At 44.5% G+C, this 20,843-nt stretch overlaps 1 protein-coding gene and 1 long non-coding RNA gene across 8 annotated transcripts in view; one reads left to right on the plus strand and one right to left on the minus strand.

Moving 5' to 3' along the window:
* The window catches only part of SLC16A1 (solute carrier family 16 member 1), a 42,380-nt gene extending 30,128 nt beyond the window's left edge, over nt 1–12,252 (minus strand). Inside the window, exon 1 of one of the 2 annotated variants that reach the window (XM_081113067.1) lies at nt 12,133–12,252. The gene's annotated coding sequence lies outside the window, so the exon portion shown is untranslated. Of the gene's footprint in view, nt 1–3,168; nt 3,329–12,132 lie in introns of those variants that run through there. The other variant, XM_081113066.1, reaches the window with a different exon arrangement.
* A 289-nt stretch (nt 12,253–12,541) lies between these two features.
* The window catches only part of LOC308534188, a 63,403-nt gene continuing 55,101 nt past the window's right edge, over nt 12,542–20,843 (plus strand). For 2 of the 6 annotated variants that reach the window (XR_013997173.1, XR_013997174.1), the window contains exons 1-2: nt 12,563–12,732; nt 16,338–16,415. This is a non-coding gene — a long non-coding RNA (uncharacterized lncRNA). Of the gene's footprint in view, nt 12,733–12,787; nt 13,032–16,337; nt 16,416–17,018; nt 20,047–20,843 lie in introns of those variants that run through there. The other 4 variants (XR_013997172.1, XR_013997171.1, XR_013997175.1 and 1 more) reach the window with 4 other exon arrangements.

Here is a 20,843-nt window from a genome sequence, read left to right on the forward strand (position 1 = left end):
ACCTCTGTCCACTGCAGTCTTCTGTACAGATTGTTAAAGTATGACACTTTTCTTTTTTTCTACCTTGTGAACAGCTTTCTATGCAGGACCTTTGCTAAATATTAGCTACTTTTGCTTAGATGAGGAAAGCCAATTTGCCAATAAATTGGAGATATGTGGGCATAAAGACCCAGCACTGAGAAAGATTACCAAAGGATGAAATTTAGTGCCACCGCCAAATGACATGTATCAGAAATACTCCTGGCTTGTTTAATGAAATGGTTAAGTTTTCCTATAGGGCATCACTTTTATATCAATACTAGAGGCCCGGTGCACAAAATTCATGCAAAGGGGGAGGGAGAGTCCCCTCAGCCCAGCCTGCACTCTCCAATCCGGGAACCCTCGGACATCCCTCTCACAATCTGGGACCGCTGGCTCCTAACTGCTCACCTACCTGCCAGCCTGATTGCCCCTAACTGCTCCCACCCTGGTCACCCCTAACCGCCTCTGCCTGCCGGCCTGATTATCCCTGATCACCCCATGCAGCCGGCTGTTCAGTCGTTTGGTCATACGTCACTAACCCCGCTCCTGGCCTTGTTGCCCGAGGCAGACTGCTGGTCGTTACTGTTACTGTGATGGCGTCCTGGCCAATTTGCATATTCCTCTATTATTAGTATAGACTAGTGGCCCAGTGCATGGATTTGTGCACATTGAAAGGAAATTAATTAGAAGAAATATTTTAATATCAACAACATAACCCACAGCCGAAGGTGGAATCGCGTGGCCCTGCGAGTAGTTGGGTTCCCTCCTCTCTGGTTCTGGGGTGCATCACCTGAGAACCGCGGCTGCCAAGTCACCATAGCTCGGCAACTCCTATGTTGACTGTCTGCCCCCTGGTGATCACTGTGCGTCATATGTCACTTAGCTTTATATATATATATATATAAATATATCAGTAGTTAGAGCTGCTTCTGCTATTCATGAACAAAGCCAGGCAAGCTATTTCAATGAATGACAAACATGGGAGACTTTGGCTGTTTACAACTAAATTCCATAAAAAAATACAAAATGCCCAAGACTTAATAGGTAAGTAAGAATTACTCGTTTATATTTCTTTCTTTTTTTTTTAAAATATATTTTATTGATTTTTTACAGAGAGGAAGGAAGAGGGATAGAGAGTTAGAAACATTGATGAGAGAGAAACATGAGAGAGAAACACCCCCCACTGGGGATGTGCCTGCAACCAAGGTACATGCCCTTGACCGGAATCGAACCTGGGACCCTTCAGTCCGCAGGCCGACGCTCTATCCACTGAGCCAAACCGGTTACGGCGAGAATTACTCGTTTATATTTCTGTTTGATGCACAATTCCAATGAATTTATATTAACTTTAATACTCTACAATAGCCCTATATGTTGCTATTGTGACCCACATTTTACAAATGTCAATCCTAATTTTCTTTTCTTTTTTTTAAAAAATATATTTTATTGATTTTTTACAGAGAGGAAGGGAGAGGGATAGAGAGTTAGAAACATCGACGAGAGAGAAACATCAATCAGCTGCCTCCTGCACACCACCCACTGGGGATGTGCCCGCAACCAAGGTACATGCCCTTGACCGGAATCGAACCTGGGACCCTTCAGTCCGCAGGCCGACATCCCATCCACTGAGCCAAACCGGTCAGGGCAATCCTAATTTTCTTGTTTTAGAATTGAAGATTAAAGTTTTATACGTAGTATAGAGAAATGATGAAGCTGATCATATTTACAAATGGTTAAACTAATATGCAAACTTAAGGTAGTGAAAATATATATGCACATATGTGTGTGTGTGTGTGTATGTGTGTGTATATATATGCGCATGTATATATGTTTGTTTAATCCTCTTTTGTCAATCTCAGCCAGTCATGTTCAAGAATCCATAACAAACATTAAAAATAATATATATATGTATTGATTGATTAATTTAGGAGAGGAAAGGAGAGGAAGAGAGAGATAGAAACATTGAGAAAGAGAGAGACATCAATGATGACAGAGAATCATTGATCAGCTGCCTCCTGCATGCCCCACAATGGGGATCCAGCCCATGTGTGGGCATATGCCCTGACCAGGAATTGAACAATGACCTCCTGGTTCATAGGTCGATGCTCAACCACTGAACCATGCCAGCCAGACTGTAACAAACACTCTTAATTCTTCTTGTAAAACAATGATTTTTGGCATCTATTCATTCAAATATGATTTGATACAAAGGCATAGAAGGGAGAAGTATGGTCCCAATAATATGCAGAAACTCTCAATTCAGGTTCTGGTTTTCCTGATGAGGGTTAGTTTTAATATTTCATTAATGTCTCAAATTCCAACAAAAATATTTCTCCTGCTCTGGCTGGTGTGGCTCAATGGTAGAGCATTGGCCTATGCACTGAAGGGTTGTGGGTTTGATTCCTGACCAAGGAAACGTACCTGGGTTGTGTTTCCCAGCCTTGGTCAGGATGGATGTCTGTGGGAGGCAGCCAATTAATCTCTCTCACATCGATTTTTCTCTCTCTCACTTCCCCCCCCTTCCATTCTCTCTAAAAATCAATAGAAAAAGTATTCTCAGGTGAGGATTAACAAAATATATATATATATATATATATATATATATATATATATATATATATATTTCCCTTTAGTAATTCAACTTGAAGATCATTTCATGAAAAATTATGAAATACCTGTTAAAATGTTTATTATAAAGAAATTTGAAGAAACTAGCAACTATTTTTACTTCAGTTGACAATCGTCAAAACTCTGAGAACAGAGTTTAGTGATGAAACCCAAGTTAGCATCTTTTATTACTAGGGTTACAGCCCCTTATCTCAGAGTAAGTAGACTTAAGGGAAAATAGCATGAAAAACATAAATCTCCAGTTTAACTTTGCTCCTAGTGAATTAGGACTTAAGAGACAGAGAGAGAGAGAGAGAGAGGAAAGGAAGTCCAAGAGCTATTAAACACAACACCCAAGATGAAAAGTAATATTCTTATAGTAGGAGATTAATTATCTGTTTTTGTCTAGAAGTTGGAAGGTATGCATGGCAATTCCAGGTTATATTCTGGAATACCTGTATCATATTTGTTTTCAACAAAAATATACTGCACAAATCAAGACCTAAGTGGGCCATTTCCAATTATGAATACATGACCTACCTTGTTCCAGAATCTGAAGAAACAGAGTGGCTGGATTAAATTGACAAATAGATGTGTTGTTAGGATTGTGCTCTTTATATTACTTCGAGTATAAATGAGTATTTGAATATAACAGGTGGTATTTCTGCTAGAATCTACTTCTCTTCCAGTATTCTGAAGCCTAATGGGGAAAATAAGAAGATTACCATTCATTAAAAGATGAAACAACAAAGAAAGCCTTTTATTTTCTTGCAAAAATCTGAGTTAAACTATTCACTCATAGAAAAAATTAACTCTATACTTAGTTTAACATAAAAAGCATCTTAAGTTTTGAGGACTAGAGACAACATATAATATACATTTTATAAATACAGTAGAGGCCCAGTGCACGCACGGGTGGGGTCCGGCTGGCCTGGCCCCAATCAGCGGGTTGGGGCTGGGCCTGTTGGGAGGAGGAGACAGGGTGATTGGGGGCCGGATGGCTGGGGGGAGGGGCTGCAGGTGGGTAGGCCGGCCCCACCCCTGAATGGGGGTTCAGTCAGGGGTCAGTGGCTTGGGGAGGGGCTGTGGGAGGTTGGCCGGCTAGCCCCACCCCCAATAGATGTGAGGGGCCAACTGGGGGTGGAGCTGGCTGGGGGGAGGGGCTGCAGGCCCATCAGGGTGGTAGGGGCTGATCAGGGATGGGGATGACCATGGGGGGAGGGGCTGTGGGCTGGCTGGCCCCGCCCCCAAATGGGGTTGGGGGGTTAATCAGGAGCCAGCGGCTGGGGAGGGGCCATGGGTGGTTGGCTGGCCTGCCCTGCCCGATTGGAGTGGGGTTGGGGGTGATTGGGAGCGGAGCTGGCTAGGGGGAGGGGCTGCAGGAGGTTAGCCACCAGCCCTGCCCCCTATTGGGGTAGGGCAGTGGTCAGCAAACTCATTAGTCAACAGAGCCAAATATCAACAGTACTTCTTCAAAATAGACTCGCCCAGGCCGAAAACCGACTTCTGCGAACGGGCCACAAAGTTTCAATTGCACTGTACGCACGCCCGCATGTGGTATTTTGTGGAAGAGCCACACTCAAAGGGCCAAAGAGCCACATGTGGCTCGCTAGCAGCAGTTGGCCAACCATGGGGGTAGGGGAAGGCAATTAGGGGCGGAGCCAGCCAGGGGGAGGGGCTGCAGGCCAATGGGATGAGTTAGGGTCAATCAGGGTGGGGCCAGGTGGGGGGAAGAGCCACGGAGGGTGGAGGGTCGGAGGGGGGTTGGCCAGCTGCCCTGCCCTCCATCGGGGTGGGAGAGGCTGATCAGGGGTGGGGCTGGTGGGGGGGGGGGGGGAACCATACAGGAGGTTGGCCGGCTGGCCCCTGATCCTGTTGGGCTGGCCCCTGATCCTGTTGGCCCCAGTGGGCGTCATAGCAACTGGTTGTTCTGGTCGTTGGCTTTTTATATATATGGATAGATAATTACAAGTACTCTTTACAAACAATTATTGACTGTTATGACAGAGGAAGTACAGGTTTCTATGGGAAAAAATATTGTGTTGTGTACGTGTGACAAGACACCCAACTTAGTATGTATAGAAGTGATCTGAGTAGACCTTTTGGAGCAGATGCTATTTAGCCTGAGACTTGAAGGATAAACCAGAGCTAGGTAGGCCACAGAGTGATGGTGGAAAGAGCATTCCCAAACAAGTACTGAGCTACAGAGTACAGGGTGCACTGGAAAACCTGAAAGAATTTTACCAAACCTAAAGAGGGAGCAGAGAGAATGGGGTGAGATGGGAAGTTGGATAAGTAGACACTAACAGATAGTGGAAAGCCTTATAAGTATTTTAAGAAGCCACTCTGGTCTTAAATCCAATCGAAAGCAGTTTATGGGGTTGTAAGTGGAGCTGGAGTCAGCATGCTCAGACTTTGCATTTTTGGAACATCACTCTACAATGTGGGTTGGAGGGAGGCTATTGGAGTGTTGTAAGACCATAGTGATAGGTAAGTTGGATGGTAGTGGAAGAATGGAAGAGAGAGGAAACAGACAGGATTCAGTGGTGGACTGGAAGTGGGAGACTGGGGAAACCAGGAGTTAAATCTCCCAGCCCTGGCTGGGTAGCTTAGTTGGTTAGAGCATCGTCCAGATATGTCAAGATCGCGTTTTCGATCCCCAGTCAGGGCACATATAAGAATCAACCAATTAATGCATAAATAAGTGAAATAGCAAATCGATGTTTCTCTTTCTCCCTTCCTTGCTCTCAAATCAATAAAAATTAGAAATCTCTCAGGTTTCTAGCTTGAACAAATAGGAGCTTATGAGTTTATTAGGTGGTATTTGTCTCCATTTAACCAAAGGGACATTAAGAAGTTGTGTGACTAGCCCAGGGCTGCTCAGATTGTAAGGCTTGGAAATAAAACTCAAATCCATTCCTGTCCTCTGTTTTTGTTGATGTTATTGATAGTGATGCTTTTTATTTTTTCCTTCCGAACAATTTATAATGGCAAATTTCAAGCACAACTGAGTATGGATGAAACTCCTACCTACTCAACCCTCCTCCAACGCCTACTGGATTATTGTAAAGCAAATCCTATTTCATCTACAAATATTTCAGTATATCTCTAAAAGATATGACTATTTAAAAAATCATAACCATAATACCATTATCCCACCTTTAAAAATTAGCATCACCAAATAAACAGGAGATGTTCAAATTTTCCTAAATTGTTTTTAAATAATTGGTTTATTTTTATTTGGGATACAAACAAGGTCACACATTACATTTGGTTGGTATGTCTTTTAATCTACTAGTAAAGGTTCCTCCTTTCTCTATTTTCCTCATAATTTATTTGTTGAAGGAACCAGGTTATTTTTCCTGCAGTTTCCCTCATTCTGGATTTTGTTGAACGTGTCTTTCTGGCATAGTTTTAACATGTCCTAGGTTAGCATGTCCTCCAACCCCCTGTATTTCCTGCAGATGGGTAGCTAGATTGAAGACTTTGAGCATGCTTAGATCAGTTCAGCTTTGATTTTTTGAGAGAAGGGATGGTGGGGGAGAGGGCAAAGATAATTCATAGGTGGTGGTGTGTATTTCTATCACACGGTGTGGCATGTGATGTTTGGTTATCCCCTTCATTCTGTTGTAGTAACAGAATGCCCTAGCTCCATTATTTTATTAGTGGCTTGCAAATGGCAATAATTTAACTGTGCCTTTAATTCTAACATTTCTTCTTAATTGATTAACTAGAATGACTTAATAAAGAGGAAGGGCAAGTTAAAGTTTGTGTGCTTTAATGCAAATGATTGAGACACTATTTTGGGGGGGAAAATCTCCAGCTGTAACCAGATTACAGATTTTAAATCCTTGAAGAAAGGGATTGACTCCTCTTATAAATGATCTTTCCCAATTACCTTGGGCATTTCAAACTTACGTGTTGCTTTTGAAGGTCAATTTTCTCTGCCTGTTCTCAACTTCCCTTTATAACCCAAACCTAGTCTTTTCTTCTGTCTACCATTCTCCCAAGCACCTGGTTTAAAATCTCCAGGTCATGTTAATACTTCTCCAGTGGAGTCCCTGCCCTACCAAATGCAAGTAAAGTAACCTCCAACCATCTCCCCTTTGTTATCTCTTGTGTCCATTCCTATTACTGTTACCCAGTTTAGGTGCTGCCACGATTGGTGCAGTGCCCTTTTACCTTCTATCACTGCCATACCCCTTTCTCCAGTCTGTATTGTAATATGCTGCCAGCTCTGATTTTGTCATTTATCAAAAACTCAGGACTTTCTAGTGCCTACCACATTTAGTATTTGTCTGGATTGATTTAAGTCTGCTATAATTATGGCTTCAAGTTACCTTTTTAAGTTGTATACCTTTATTTTTCCTTTAATTTGCCCTGGCAAATGAATATTTTTTTCCATGCTCTTTCCCTGCAATCCCCCCCACCCCCGCCCTCTCTTTTCCTTTTTGATAGTAGGATCATTTTATAATGGATCTGTATGGCAGGAAGACTAGCATAGGCCACAAGTTTGAGCCCTGGTACTGTGGATGAAAAAAGATTTCTATGGAAAGTAACCTCGTAGGGTAATCTGATCATAAATTCCTAACTGGGCAGGTTATGGTCATGCCCCAAGTATATAACATTTTTAGTAAAAGATTTTATCTTTGCCTTAAACAAACCCTGTCCATTGTTTTGTGCTCAAACTCATAAAAATTCTTGACAGGTTTGGACATTTCTTACTTGACAGTATCATGCAGAGCAGTGATCAAAAGAACAATAATGATCTTATGGAAATGGTGTTTCTCTTTGAGGGTCAGAGTATATACCATGACAGCAGGAGTTCACATCTACTGAAGAGTGCTACTGATCATTTATGCAGAAGTAGGATACAGCTCTGTTACCACCATTACCCTATTGCTAATCACAACAACTCATAATTTTGTTGAATGTAATTTGATTACAATGACTTAGCCTTTATAAAAAAAAGAAATTCCTCAAAATATATAGGCATTATAAGTTATATATTTGATCATTGATTGGTACTCTATTGTGGGTGGAATTCAAGGGGTCTGTGAACTTGGTTGGGGTAAAAAATTATATTAAAAGATCTTTCAATTAGCCTCTAAGTAAAGTTTAGAATTAATTTCAACTGTGAATGTAGGCAACAAACCATAGCAGCATTAGCAGTATCTGTGCCTTTGTCACCTACAGGAAACATTTTATATCCTCATACGTGGCTACAGCTATCTTGAAATTGTTTAATATGATTACTAGTTCAAAATTACTGTAGACCTACTATAAGATCGTATCTAATTTGTTATTTTTAAAAGCACTTAATATCCACTTAAGATAATTAGACAATTATACCTTTGTATTTTATTTTATGCATTTAAAAACATTATTCTGACAAGGAGCCCATACGTTTGAACAAACTGCAAAGGAATCTGTGGCAAAGAGCCACAGAAGGACTCCTGCTCCTAACTCTTGTACTGATGTGAGTGAAGTTAACTAGAACCTGTGATGCAACACACACAGAATTGTGTCACAGCCTTATGTAATCATGATGTCACAGGCTATGTAAATCTTTGGCCATTGACTTTTATCTCAAACATGAGAGGGAACAAAATGCAAAGGAGCATATAATTTTCACAAGTTCAGGCAGAATGATTTTCCTTTGTATTAAGGAACTGTATGTTCCTCTAACTTAAACAAAGACAATGGCATCTTCACTGACTTGGGGATCTTCTTGCCCTCTTTTGGGTGCATCAGCAAATGTGTTTGAAATTGCCTCAAATCGTGTTTTCAACAGTTTGCTACATTAGATGCAGGCCTTTGTTTTGCTTAAAAAGGGGAATCCTAAAGAGGTCGATGTACCTCAGGTTTGAAATACTTGCTCTGCAGATTAGAAATAAACATCCTTATTATCAGTCTACCATGATTGTGTGTAATGATTGTGTATATTTACGCTGTCACCTAGAAAACTACTTAATGGAGAAGATGGAAGAGAAGTGGTTTAATAATTACTGTAGTTTCCAAGAAAATAAAGCACTCATTTGAAAACTCATTTCTAATAAAGGAACTGATAATTATCTCAATGACAACATAGTCTTAATATTTATATATTGTCAGAAATAAAAAAAGACTAAGTTTAACTGTGGTAATAATCCTGACTTCTTTTTGATACATCTTTAATGTCTATGAATATATTCTAAAAAAATCTTTAAAAATAAAAACAGTTGTGATGATGGATAATGCTTTCATACTAGGTCAACCCTTTTCATCGCATGCCACACATAAACTGATCACCAGAATTCTGTGGCACACCAAAAACCCCCACATTTTTGCTGACCTGACAAAAAAAATAGGTATAATTTTGATTTGTTCACACTAGATCAGCGGTTCTCAACCTGTGGGTCGCGACCCCTTTGGGGGGGGGGTCGAACGACCCTTTCACAGGGGTCGCCTAAGACCATCGGTAAACACATATATAATTACATATTGTTTTTGTGATTAATCACTATGCTTTAATTATGTTCAATTTGTAACAATGAAAATACATTCTGCATATCAGATATTTACATTACGATTCATAACAGTAGCAAAATTACAGTTATGAAGTAGCAACGAAAATAATTTTATGGTTGGGGGTCACCACAACATGAGGAACTGTATTAACGGGTCGTGGCATTAGGAAGGTTGAGAACCACTGCACTAGATGGTTATTGTTGTGTTAGCTGTTGCCCTTTATTTATTTGACAATCTAAGGGAAAAGAAGTCAGTGTGCCTAACTAAATAGTCAGGTATTGCATGTTTTTAAAAATTCTTGCGGCACACCAGCATGCCTCTTGCGACACACTGGTTGAAAATTGCTGTACTAGACAAACAATACTCAATTTTAATACACTTTTGTGGTTTGTTACTAATCAAACAACTTAGTTCTTTGCGATAATGAGGATCAAAGGTAGCATAATAACTTTTAGACTCCTTCAAGGGATATGAATTAATAAACAATTACTATGCATACAAGAATTTACTAGATAGGGATAGAAGAAATACATATTTCAAAATATGGTTTGAAAACTTTTAGAATGGGAATAAAGCTCTGAAAGGAAATCTTATATCCTAAGTCTCTCATAGTGCCTGGTAGCCAATAACAAATTGCTGAATACATAAAAATTCACAACTTTTTCATCTGGTTTTCTCAAACTCTTCATCTGCAACAAAACCAGAATGGCCATGTAGGCATTTACAGGGACCTAAATCTTGCATGGGAATGCAAATTATGAAGTGGATTGAAAACACAATGGAAAAGGAGGACATAAGCTGGGAAAAGTTATTACCCAAAATATCAATTTTCAGTATGAAATAATTTATATCCATATTTATAATTTTAGAGAAAGCTCAGGAATGCAAATCTGATTCAATGGGAGTCAAAATACATAATTCCCACCAAACCATTAACAAGATTTCAGAACTAAGATTACACATCACGAACCCTCCAACCTGTTTCCTAATCCTATCCTTTATAATAAAAGGCTAATATGCAAATTGACCAAATGGGGAAACGACTGGTTGCTATGACACCCACTGACCACCAGGGGGCAGATGCTCAATGCAGGAGAGCCCCCTGGTGGTCAATGTGCTCCCACAGGGCGAGCGCCACTCAGCCAGAAGCCCTGAGCTGGTGAGGGCAGCTCCCACCTGTGGCAGTGCTAAGGATGGCCAACTGCAGGCTTAGGCCCTGGAGGAGCAGACCTAAGCTGTCAATCGCACATCCCCCCCAAGAGCTCCAGGACTGCTAGATGCCCCCCTCCCCCAACTCCAGTGCACTTATTTCATGCCCCAGGCCTCTAGTCTGCAGTATAAGGGAACCTCAGTGTTCATTAAGATCTTTTTCCAGAGTTTATATTATATGAGTTAATATTTACGCAGCCAAAAGATATGTAAATAATTGAAACACTAATCTGTTGGTTTCATCCTATGGTGGTCTCACCCCTCCACCCTTTTTAATCTGTTCAGGTATTTTATAGCCTATTGTGTTAAGCTTACAGCGGAACCTTTAAAACTATTCAGCTACTAAAATCTCACAAAATGCTCTCAACCATAAACTTGCATATTTAACAAAAGTCACTGCAATCCGATGAAAGAACAGCATCTTTACTGTTAATTACTGAAGTATGATCAACTTCTAAGTTATACCCATTACCTGTTTAAAGGGCTAGATGTCTTCAATTCTTTACCTAATGCATGGCAATTTGAAGGCAAATTGTTCCCCAGGGTGTGAGAGTTGGATTTATAGGCACCGTTTAATGCTCACCTAAAAAGCTGGAGGTACATCAACTCTCTCCTTCACCTCACCGGGCGGGCTGTGAGCGGACATCACAATTATTAATGCCTAATTCCTGCTCACAGGCTTTCCAAACTCACACAATTCAGAGTTCGCCCTATCACAACAGTCCAGTAGTTACCGATCCCACGTTTATTTTATCAGGGCATTGGCGCTGTACACACTTTTAAAAAAAACAACACCCCAGAAAATCTGAAAGAAAAAAAAATTTTCAAAACCGGTTGTGATAAAGTAGCCTGTATACATTTTACCGTTATCAGCAGACGCCTACTTATAAGCAGATGCTGGAAACTCGGCCCAAGTAGTGAAGACGTTTGTGAAGATGAATTAATTAACTGCAAACTAGTTTTAGCAACTGCTGGTCGCACCGAGTCAGTCGTGACAAAGCAGCGAAACGCTCACAGGCACGTGGAAGGAGAGGATGCACTGGAACAAAAAGCGTGCAACGGGCCCCGCGCACCGCCATCCTTCAGCCTCCTCTCCACGGGCCGCCGCGGGGACCCCGCGCGCCTGGGCGGCCGTCCTGCAGCCACAGGTTGAATGACCAAGAGCCCCGTCAGCACCGTGCCCTCGGCAAAGTCCACGCGATCCCGCAGTCACGCCCTGGCGGCGGGCACCGCAGAGCCCCAAAGCTCCCCCGCAGGCCACCCGATGGGTCCGGGACCGGCGGGCCGCAGCGCTGGGGCGGGCACGCCGCGAGCCCAAAGGAACTCCCGCCCGCGCCCCTTTCCCGGGAGCGGCATGGGGCCGAGAGAGTCTGGAAGGCGCCACGCGAACCGGCCCCACGTCGTCCCCCCCCCCCTTTTTTTTTTCAGATCCAAAGCATCTCTTACGGAGCCTCCTGAAGGCGAGCGGGGCAGCCACTTCCCCAAGGTCACCGGTACCACGACCCAACTTCTCGGCCAGGCCGGTGACCGGCACCTGACCGCGGAGCCGCACTCGGCGGGGAGGCGCTGTCCCCAGCGCCTCAAGGTCTCCTTCCCCAACCGCTCCGGGGCCACGCGGCTGCCCGCCGCCACGATGCCCCGCCGGGCCGCCTCCCTCCAACCGGAGACCAGATTCTCCGCTCCCCCGAGGCTGCCGCCGCTCCCCCGGGGCTGCCTCCGATCCGCAGAGGCAGCCAGGGCACCCCGGGATCCGCGCCCAGCGCCGCCGGCGATGACCCAACTAACCGTTATGCGCGGCTCCGGCGGCGAGCGTGTGCGTGACGCGGCGGCGAGGCTGGAATTTCGCGAGGCCCAGGGCCCGGTCGCGTCCTTCGCCCGCTCCCTCGTTGGCTCCCGCGGGCACCCACGCGGCCGGCCGGTCACGTCGCCGCACGCCAGCACTTTGTGGGCTCGGCTGGCGAGGCGGCTTTATAACCTGCGGGGGGGGGGCGGGGGGGCCGGAGCATGCGCACAGGGGGCGGAGCCGGCCTTCCCGGCCGCCGCCCCCTCCCCCCCCCCGGTACATCCACTCCAACAGCCGCGGGCGCCTCCACACGCTGCCCGGCGCCGGCGCGCGCTCCCGCCCGCCCGCTCGCTCCCCCCTCCCCCCCTGCGCGCCGGCGCCCCCTCCTCGGCACGTGACCCGCAGCCCCGCGAGACCCGCGCGCCGCGGCGCCGGCACAGCCGCGCTGCCCCGCGGACCCAGTCGTCCCTTCACCGTCGGAGGAGTCCGTGGCGACCCGCACGCGCGCTGGACACGGACGTCGGCCTCACCCCAGGTTTCTGACGAAGAAAAGGGAAAAGCCGCCCAGGACGGAGGCGGCGCGCCCCGGGGGCCTGACTCAGGTTGGGGGGAGGGGGGGGGGGGAGAGGCGCGGGGAGGCGGCTGGACGTGGAGGGCCTGGCCGGGTTTGAATGGGCGCGGGCGCACCTGGGCCCGGGGAGAGCCGAGGGCGGTTACCTGGCTGCGGTCTGGCCGGAGCCGAGTGACTCCGGGAAGCCATTCAAGCCCGCAGGGGCCTGTTTCCTGTTCTCTGCCGCGGCGGCCGTCACGGAACCGACCTCATCGGGGTTGTGGTGGCTTTGGCGAGAGGATCCGCGGCGCTTTCTTACGACAGAGCCTGGCCCGTGGCATCGGATGCATGGTGGGCGTTACACGCAGAAGTCGGGAGAGCCGGGCGGCTCTGAGGGCCACCACGCCGGTCCCGGAGGGAGGGAGTGTGCGCCCGGAACACGGACGTCGGGGAGTGCGGAGGGGCCGAGTGTTCGTGGGCGCCGACGCCTGGGACAGAGTGTCGTGCTAGCTGGCAGCTCCGCAGGGCGGGTGACAGCCTTAGCCGCTCACCTGACTCGGCCTCACCACCCTGGGCGGCAGGCAGGCATTGCTGTGCCCGGATGGGGGCCTGGCCCGGGGCAGGCCGCCCCTCCAGCCTGCCGTGGTGCCGGGAAGATGGCACCCCGTGAGTCCAGGTGGTCTCGAGGGTCCCCTTACTAAAGCGGGGGACAGCGAAGTGAGGAGAGGCCCGGGATGGAGGAAGCCGCAGGGGGGGGTGCTCACTGCGCAGTGGAAGAAGGGGGGGGCCTTGGAGAAAGGCTCAGGGGTTTAGCCCAGTGCTCCCCTGCTGGCAAGTCTCCGGGGGACCCTTAGGCGCTTACTAGCAGTGGTTCTCAACCTTCTGGCCCTTTAAGCAGTTCCTCATGTGGTGACCCCCAACTATAAAATTATTTTCGTTGCTACTTCATAACTGTCATGTTGCTACTGTGATGAGTCGTCATGTAAATATCTGATATGCAGGATGGTCTTAGGCGACCCCTGTGAAAGGGTCGTTGGACCGCCAAAGGGGTCGCGACCCACAGGTTGAGAACCGCTGGAGAGAGAGGCCCGCCTGTGGGGAAGGAGGGGGGCAGGGAAAGGCCACCGTGCGCCCGGTCCTTTGTTTCCAGGGCTTTCTCTCTCTTGTTGGCGGGAATTCTAGGGGAGGTCTCGGGAGGGTTTCAGAATATTCACCAGTTTTCCAGGGGTGTTCTTTCAGGGTCCTGGTCCCTACGGACTGGTCAGCACCGGGGTCATGAATCATTGCAGCTGGTCCTGGTGTCCTGTGTTTTGCTGCTCTTCTGGGCCTGGGGTTGAGCTGGGACAGAGGCCTAGATGTCCCCGCCAGTGAGGTGACCTTGTGTATCTGGCTGCACATTGCTCGGTCCGTTTGTTCAGCTGTCTGTCTCAGTTTCCCCATTCTACTTGCCGAGGGGTTTTCCTAGCTTCTTACTATCCTGTCTCACTACCGCTATTTTGCAAATAAGGGGCCTGAGGCTCAGAGAGGTTAAGTAACTTTCCAGAGGTCACACAGCTAGGAAGTGGCCAACTCCAGTCCAGGGTCTGCTTCTGTCATAAGAACCATTGTAGGTTCTTGAGCAAGACCAGATATCAAAGTGTATAATTACAGAGTGTCTGTGATGTCCAGGACTTTTAAGAAATGTCAAAAATGTATGAGCCTAGGCCCCTGCCTTTCAAGAGCTTCCAAGTTGTTTGGGGAGATTGGGTCAGGCAGAAATCAACCAGCATCTGATGAGCAGTTGCTGTGTTTCCCAACCTTCCCTTCCCTATACACACACCCCTTCCATTTAATTCTTACAACAACCCTCTGGGGTTGGCCTGAAGTGTTTTGCAAATGAAGAACCTGAGATTGTGGTGGAGTGGGTGGGGTTGAAGGATCCAGTTCTGAGAGCTCCCATGTGTGTTCTTCCCACTCACTGTGTTGTGTCTCTTACACACAACAGACAGTTCAACTTTGTAGTAGAAGATAGCGTAACAGTTTTTAAATATTTTTTAATTGATTTCAGAGAGAGGAAGAGGGAGAGAGAGAGAGAAACATCAATGATGAGAGAGAGTCATTGATTGGCTGCCTCCTGCACACCCCCTACTGAATTGAGCCCTGAAACCCCCGGCATGTGCCCTGACCAGAAATCAAACAGTGACCTCCTGGTTCATGGAGTGATGCTCAACCACTGAGCCACACTGGCCGGGCTAATAGAAGACAGTTTAGAATATATGGTCAAGTACTGCTTATGAGCAATAATTGCTTTTTACCCTTGATAAATGCTGAGAAGGGGAAGGCACTCAGGTCATTGTGACTGGGACTTAGAACAGCAGTGCTTTAAGATTGTTAGGGTGGCAACAGCATTCAGGATAGATAATATGAGAGTTGAGTTGAGACAAACTAGGACTGGTTCAGACCTGAGCCTATTAGAGCCTGAACTGTGGTTTGTAATGGAAATGAGATGATTCCCAGGAAACCTCAGAAGAAGACATAGGGGAGCATAATATGGTAGGTTCGCAGTATGGACCTGGAGCCAGATCTCCGGAGTAGTTTCAACTTGGCACTTACTAGCTCTGTGTCCTTAGGCAACTCATTTTATCTCTCTGAGCCTCATTCTCTGCTGTCAAACAAGCATAGTACCTACCTCATAGGGTTGTTATGATAATAAAATTAGTATCTACTTTAGTGTTTGGCATACAGTAAGCACTAAATAAATGTATAACCATGGAAAACCATAAAACTAAATTCTAAAGATTAACCTAAAAGGCCCCTCACTTGATACAGCCCTGAGAAAGGGTCCTAACAATCTGTTCACAGGATCTTACTAGTGTACACTGTAATTTTGTATTTTCTTGAAGGTATCTAAAATTATATATGACCGAGGCCTCACAAAATCTGGATCTGCCCCTAGTAGGAACTGTACTGTTGTGAAAAGAGTACAGGCTTTGGAATCAGAAGGCTTGTTCCCATAGCTTACTGTCTGTGCTACTCTAGATGGTTAATTCAGTGAGCTATTCTGGGCCTCACTTTCCTTCCCAGGTAAATTGAAGGTAATATCTACCAGCCTGAGCTGTTGTGATAATCAAATAACACTTGCAAAAATGATTGGTAAAACTTGGAAAGCACTCTATAAGTGTTTACAAATTAATATTATTACAATTTTCCATAAAGTGTATAAGAAGCAAAGATCAAGCGCAACACTAGGGTTTTTAGCTTAAAAAGTAGAAACAGGGCGGGTGAGCTGGCAGAAAGGATGTAATGATGCTGGTAACATTCTTGCTTTTCTGCCAGGTTTTCTTTCTGATTAATCCATGAGACATTGAAGAAATAAACTAGTAAGCATAGGATCAGAAATTTAGAGCTGAGAGGAAATTTAAAATCATTTAGCATATCCCCCACATATTACAGAAATGGAAATTAAGGCCAAGAGAGGCTGACATACTTTCTAAGGCCACTCTTCTAATAAATGGCATGATCAGAAGAACCGGATCTCCAGGTTCTTACTGTAACAAGTGAAATCTTTAAATAAAAGTATTTCATTATGGGGTCTTTCAAAATCAAGCATGGTGCTTGCTCTCTAGTGGCTTTTGGCTTTGTCACAAAATTCCCGAGATTCATTTTTTTCTCTTAAAGGTTGATAGACTGGATGAGGTGTGAGTAATCTGCTGTTCAGAAGCTGGCTCAGGGAGCAAAACTTCTGAAGATTTCAAGGTAAGAGTTATAGCTTCAGAAATTAGTAATGGGATAAGCAGGGAAAATGTAAAATTTGAAAATTCATAGCAGCTAGTTATGATTAAAGCTGTGAAAGATAATCACTTTATGTGGAAAGGAGAATAATAAATTACAAAGTTTTTCTCTGGAACTCCACTGCTTCACTTACATTCTCTCAATTATTCCATTATTTCTGACACAATCATACTTAATCAAGAGCACTCCTCCATTTATAATTCATAATAATTTAATAAGGAAAATGAAATTTGATTTTGTACCATGTATGAAAAAAGTCGGCAGGCAGATACCTAGGATAAAGGAGATAATGCCGATTCTAAAAACATTGTTTCTTTAAAGTAGAGAATTCTCGTTCAGAATATCTGCCTCTGGTTTCATGTTGTGTCAAGTGTAGTCCTGCTGCTTCCCAAGGGCTGGATCTAAGATGAATTTGCCATTCTTTAGAGCAGCGGTTCTCAACCTGTGGGTCGCGACCCCTCTGGGGTCAAATGACCCTTTCACAGGGGTTGCCTAAGACCATCAGAAAACACATATATAATTACCTATTGTTTTTGTGATTAATCACTATGCTTTAATTATGTTCAGTTTGTAACAATGAAATTGGGGGTCACCACAACATGAGGAACCGTGTTAAAGGGTCGCGGCATTAGGAAGATTGAGAACCACTGCTTTAGAGGAAGACTGATCCAAGTTGGTGAGATGCAATGCACTCCAAGCCCCTCCCTGGCCCCTCCCTGTTTCTCCCAGGCTCTTTTTGCCCTGTTTTGACCTTTCACTTAATCTCACCAGCCTGCAGTTTGGCATCCTAATCAGTTGGCTTCCCTGGTTTTCTGTTAGCAGGAGATAATTTGGTCAACAGAATTTGGTAGAAAAACAAGTTGGTTGCAATAAAAATTTCCTCAGTATGACAAATTAGTCAAAAACGATTTTTTCCACTCACTGGCTTTTTGTGAATTTGGTACATTTTGGTGGTCAAGGATTATTTTTACTGCTTCTTTGGGTTTTTTTTTTTTTTTTTGAGAATTTTTAATGTACAAGTGTATATTTTTCAAGGAAGCATACTGTATGTACTGTTTATCACATTTTTTAGTATTTGCCATGACTTTGATAATAAGGCACATTTACATGGTTTTTAAATAATTATCTAAAGTGAATTTAGATTAAAAAGCACAAGATTTGGGGGGTAGACTAAAAAATTAGGATAAACCTACAGTAATGCTGAAAGACTTTAAAGTTTACAAAACAATCCATATGGGTAACAAGTAACTTGTTTTTAACACATTGCCTCAGGCTCTCTTTACCTGTGGCCGTCCAGTGCCCATGCCCCCAGTCCATTCCTCAATGTGATGTGACTTGGTTCCTGGTCCTTGTATGTTGGCACAGGGGAGTTTTGGCCTATGCTCTTTGTAACCTACATCACTGTGCAGGATCTTTCCTAGCGAGCATTTTTTCTAGGCATGGTCTTACGTATTTGCCAGACTCATCTACCTCCTTGACCTTGGCTAACCCTGAGTGCCTTCCTCCTTTTTATTTCTCCCTGCTTCCCTTCTTCCCTCCCCTCCTTTCCTCCATCCTTCTTTCTTTCCCTCCCTTCCTGTCTTTAGTATTCTGGGCAGATGAGGGTAGGTGAATACTACTAATTATAATAATGATAAATTGATGATAGCTAGGGTTTAGGAAGTAGTTATTATATGCCAGGCATTGATCTAAGCACTTTATACATATTAACTCATTTATTCATAAAATTCTATAAACCTCATTTCACAGACAGATACAGATACAGTGGTAACAGATACAGAGTTTAAGTAACTTGCCCAAGGTCAAATCAGTATTGTCTGGAATCATAAGAAAGTAGTCATCATTTAGTTCTCACCAAATATGCATGAAATTATCATTTATAACTTAATTATAGGTGACTAATCCATAGACTTAGAAGGCCATCTTGATTTAGGTAGACCCTCTTTTGGGTTCCTTCTACCCCTGGTAGAGCTAAATATTCATTATGAAAACTTGGCCATGAAAGCTGCCTCTGAAACCAGAGGTTTAAGATCATCTATATTCCAGACGTTCTGGGTGATCTGGAGTCTATATTCCATGTTGTGAGATCTTTCAGTGCGATAATGTGGACCTCTGGCCTTCGCCCAACAGCAGCAGCAGGTAGTTGGAACTCCTGAACAGTTACACCTCAAGCCTGGTGTGGCTCAGGAACGGTGCGGATGCTGCATGCTGACTTGAAAGACACCCCTGGAACGAGTGATTTGCTGGAAGTGATTTGTTTAAGGCCAGTAGGGGTGGTTGGATAAATCTAAGAAAAGTGCCATTCATAGTGCAGGGAGCCATGGGAGACTGCCAGTTCTAACAAAGTAGCTGCTGATAATTTCGTGACAGAATTTCAAGAACATGTAGAGGCCAAGGGATTTGTTTCCCAACAAGTGTTCAATTGTGACAAGACAGGCCTCTTCTGGAATAAAATGCCAAACGGGACCTGCATCACCCAGGAGGAGAAGTCATTGCCAGGACACAGCCAAGAAGGACAGTTTGATGTTATTGTGTGGGAATGCAAGTGGGGACTTTACATTGAAGCCTCTACTTATTTGCCATTCTGAAAACACACAAGTTTTCAAGAAAAAAATAATGTCATGAAAAATAAGTTGAATGTGATGAAGAGGGCTAATAGCAAAGCTTGGGCAACCAGCCAGTTTTTTATAGAGTGGATTCAAGTGTTTGCTCCAAGTGTGAAGAAATACCTCCAGGAAAAACAGTTGCCACTCAGGTTACTTGTAATAGATAATGCTCCTGCCCACCTTCCATGCTTTTGGAGGCCGAGGTGGTAGAGGAAGACAGCCTCATCACCCCTAGGTTCTAGCCACCTGACACAACTCCTCTTATCCAGCTATGGGCCAGCAGGTCATTTCTAATTTTAAGAAACTCTACACAGCCCTGGCTGGTTTGGCTCAGTGGATAGAGCATCAGCCCAAGAACTGAAGGGTCATGGGTTCGATTCCAGTCTGGGTTGCAGGCTCGTTCCCGACCCTGGTCGGGATGCACCAATCAATGTGTCTACATCAATGTTTCTTTCTCTCTGTTTCTCCTCTTCCCTTCCACTCTCTAAAAATCAATGAAAAAATACCCTCGGGTGAGAATTAGCAAAAAGGAAAAGAAAAAAAAACTCTGCACAAAGGCACTGTTACAGAGATGTTTTGAGGTGACCTCTGAAACTAATCTAACCCTCAGGAGTTCTGGAAGGAGCATTTTAATATCCTCCCTTGCTTAAGGCTCAGAGACAAAGCATGGGGGGAAGTGTGTTTCAGGACCATGCAATCAACCTGGAAGAAATTGTGGGCTGAGTCTGTTGCTGAAAGAGACTTGTAGGTCTTTGGGGATGAGTCTGTGTGTGTTGTGGAGGATATTGTGTCCCTGGGCAGGTCCATGGCCTGGAGTTGGATGATGATGATGGGGAGGAGTTGGTGGAGGACCACAACACTGAGCTGACCACCGAGGAACCCCAGGACCTTCAGAGGAAGCAGCAACAAACAGCAGCTGAAGAACTCTCTTCAGAGGAGGGAAGGGAGGATTTTCCTACTTCACTAATTAAGGAAATGCTTGGAAAATGGTGAGAAATGCGAAGTTTTATTGAAAAATATCACCCTGACAAGTAGCAACCATTCAATAAACTTGTTCAATGACAATGCAGTGTTTCACTTCAGGCCACGTGTTAAAACACAGGCATAAACAAACATTGGATACGTTTTTAGTGAGACAGGCTCAGTGAGCCTGAAGCAAGTTCTAGTGGAGCAAAGAGACAAAAGACCACCCCAGAAGAACAGCTACCTGACGTTTTTATGTAAGGGAACTCCCCTTCCAAACAATAATATCCCTCCTTTGCATATTCAGTCATCAGTAGCTGTCAACATTAAAGTTCTAGTGTGTATGTAAATTTTCATTTTTTTATTGTACATATCATTTCCTTTTTGTTAGATTTACATTACATGTCCTTTTTGTTTTTAAAGTGTTTAGAGATTAAACAGTAGATTAGACATGTTCTGTGTATAAGAAAAGTTAAGCCTCAGCCGGTTTTGGATAGAGCATCGGCCTGCAGACTGAAGGGTCCTGGGTTAGATTCTGGTCATGGGCACAAACCCAGGTTGCAGGCTCGATCCCCAGTAGGGGGCAGCCAATAAATGATGCTCATCATTGATATTGCTGTCTCTCCCTCTCACTTCCTCTCTGAAATCAATAAAAAAGTATTTTTTAAAAAGTTAAAATGCAATCACGTGGGGATCTGGAATAGATTATTTACATTACTTCTAATGGAAAAAAATCATTTTGGTTTTCAAACAAATTGTTTCTTCTCTTGGTATACATATTGCTTTGTAGGTCTACGTATATGGCTAATAAAAATGTGTTGAT

Source organism: Myotis nattereri (genome assembly GCF_964212035.1).
Source record: "Myotis nattereri genome assembly, chromosome: 18".
Lineage (NCBI taxonomy): Eukaryota > Metazoa > Chordata > Mammalia > Chiroptera > Vespertilionidae > Myotis > Myotis nattereri.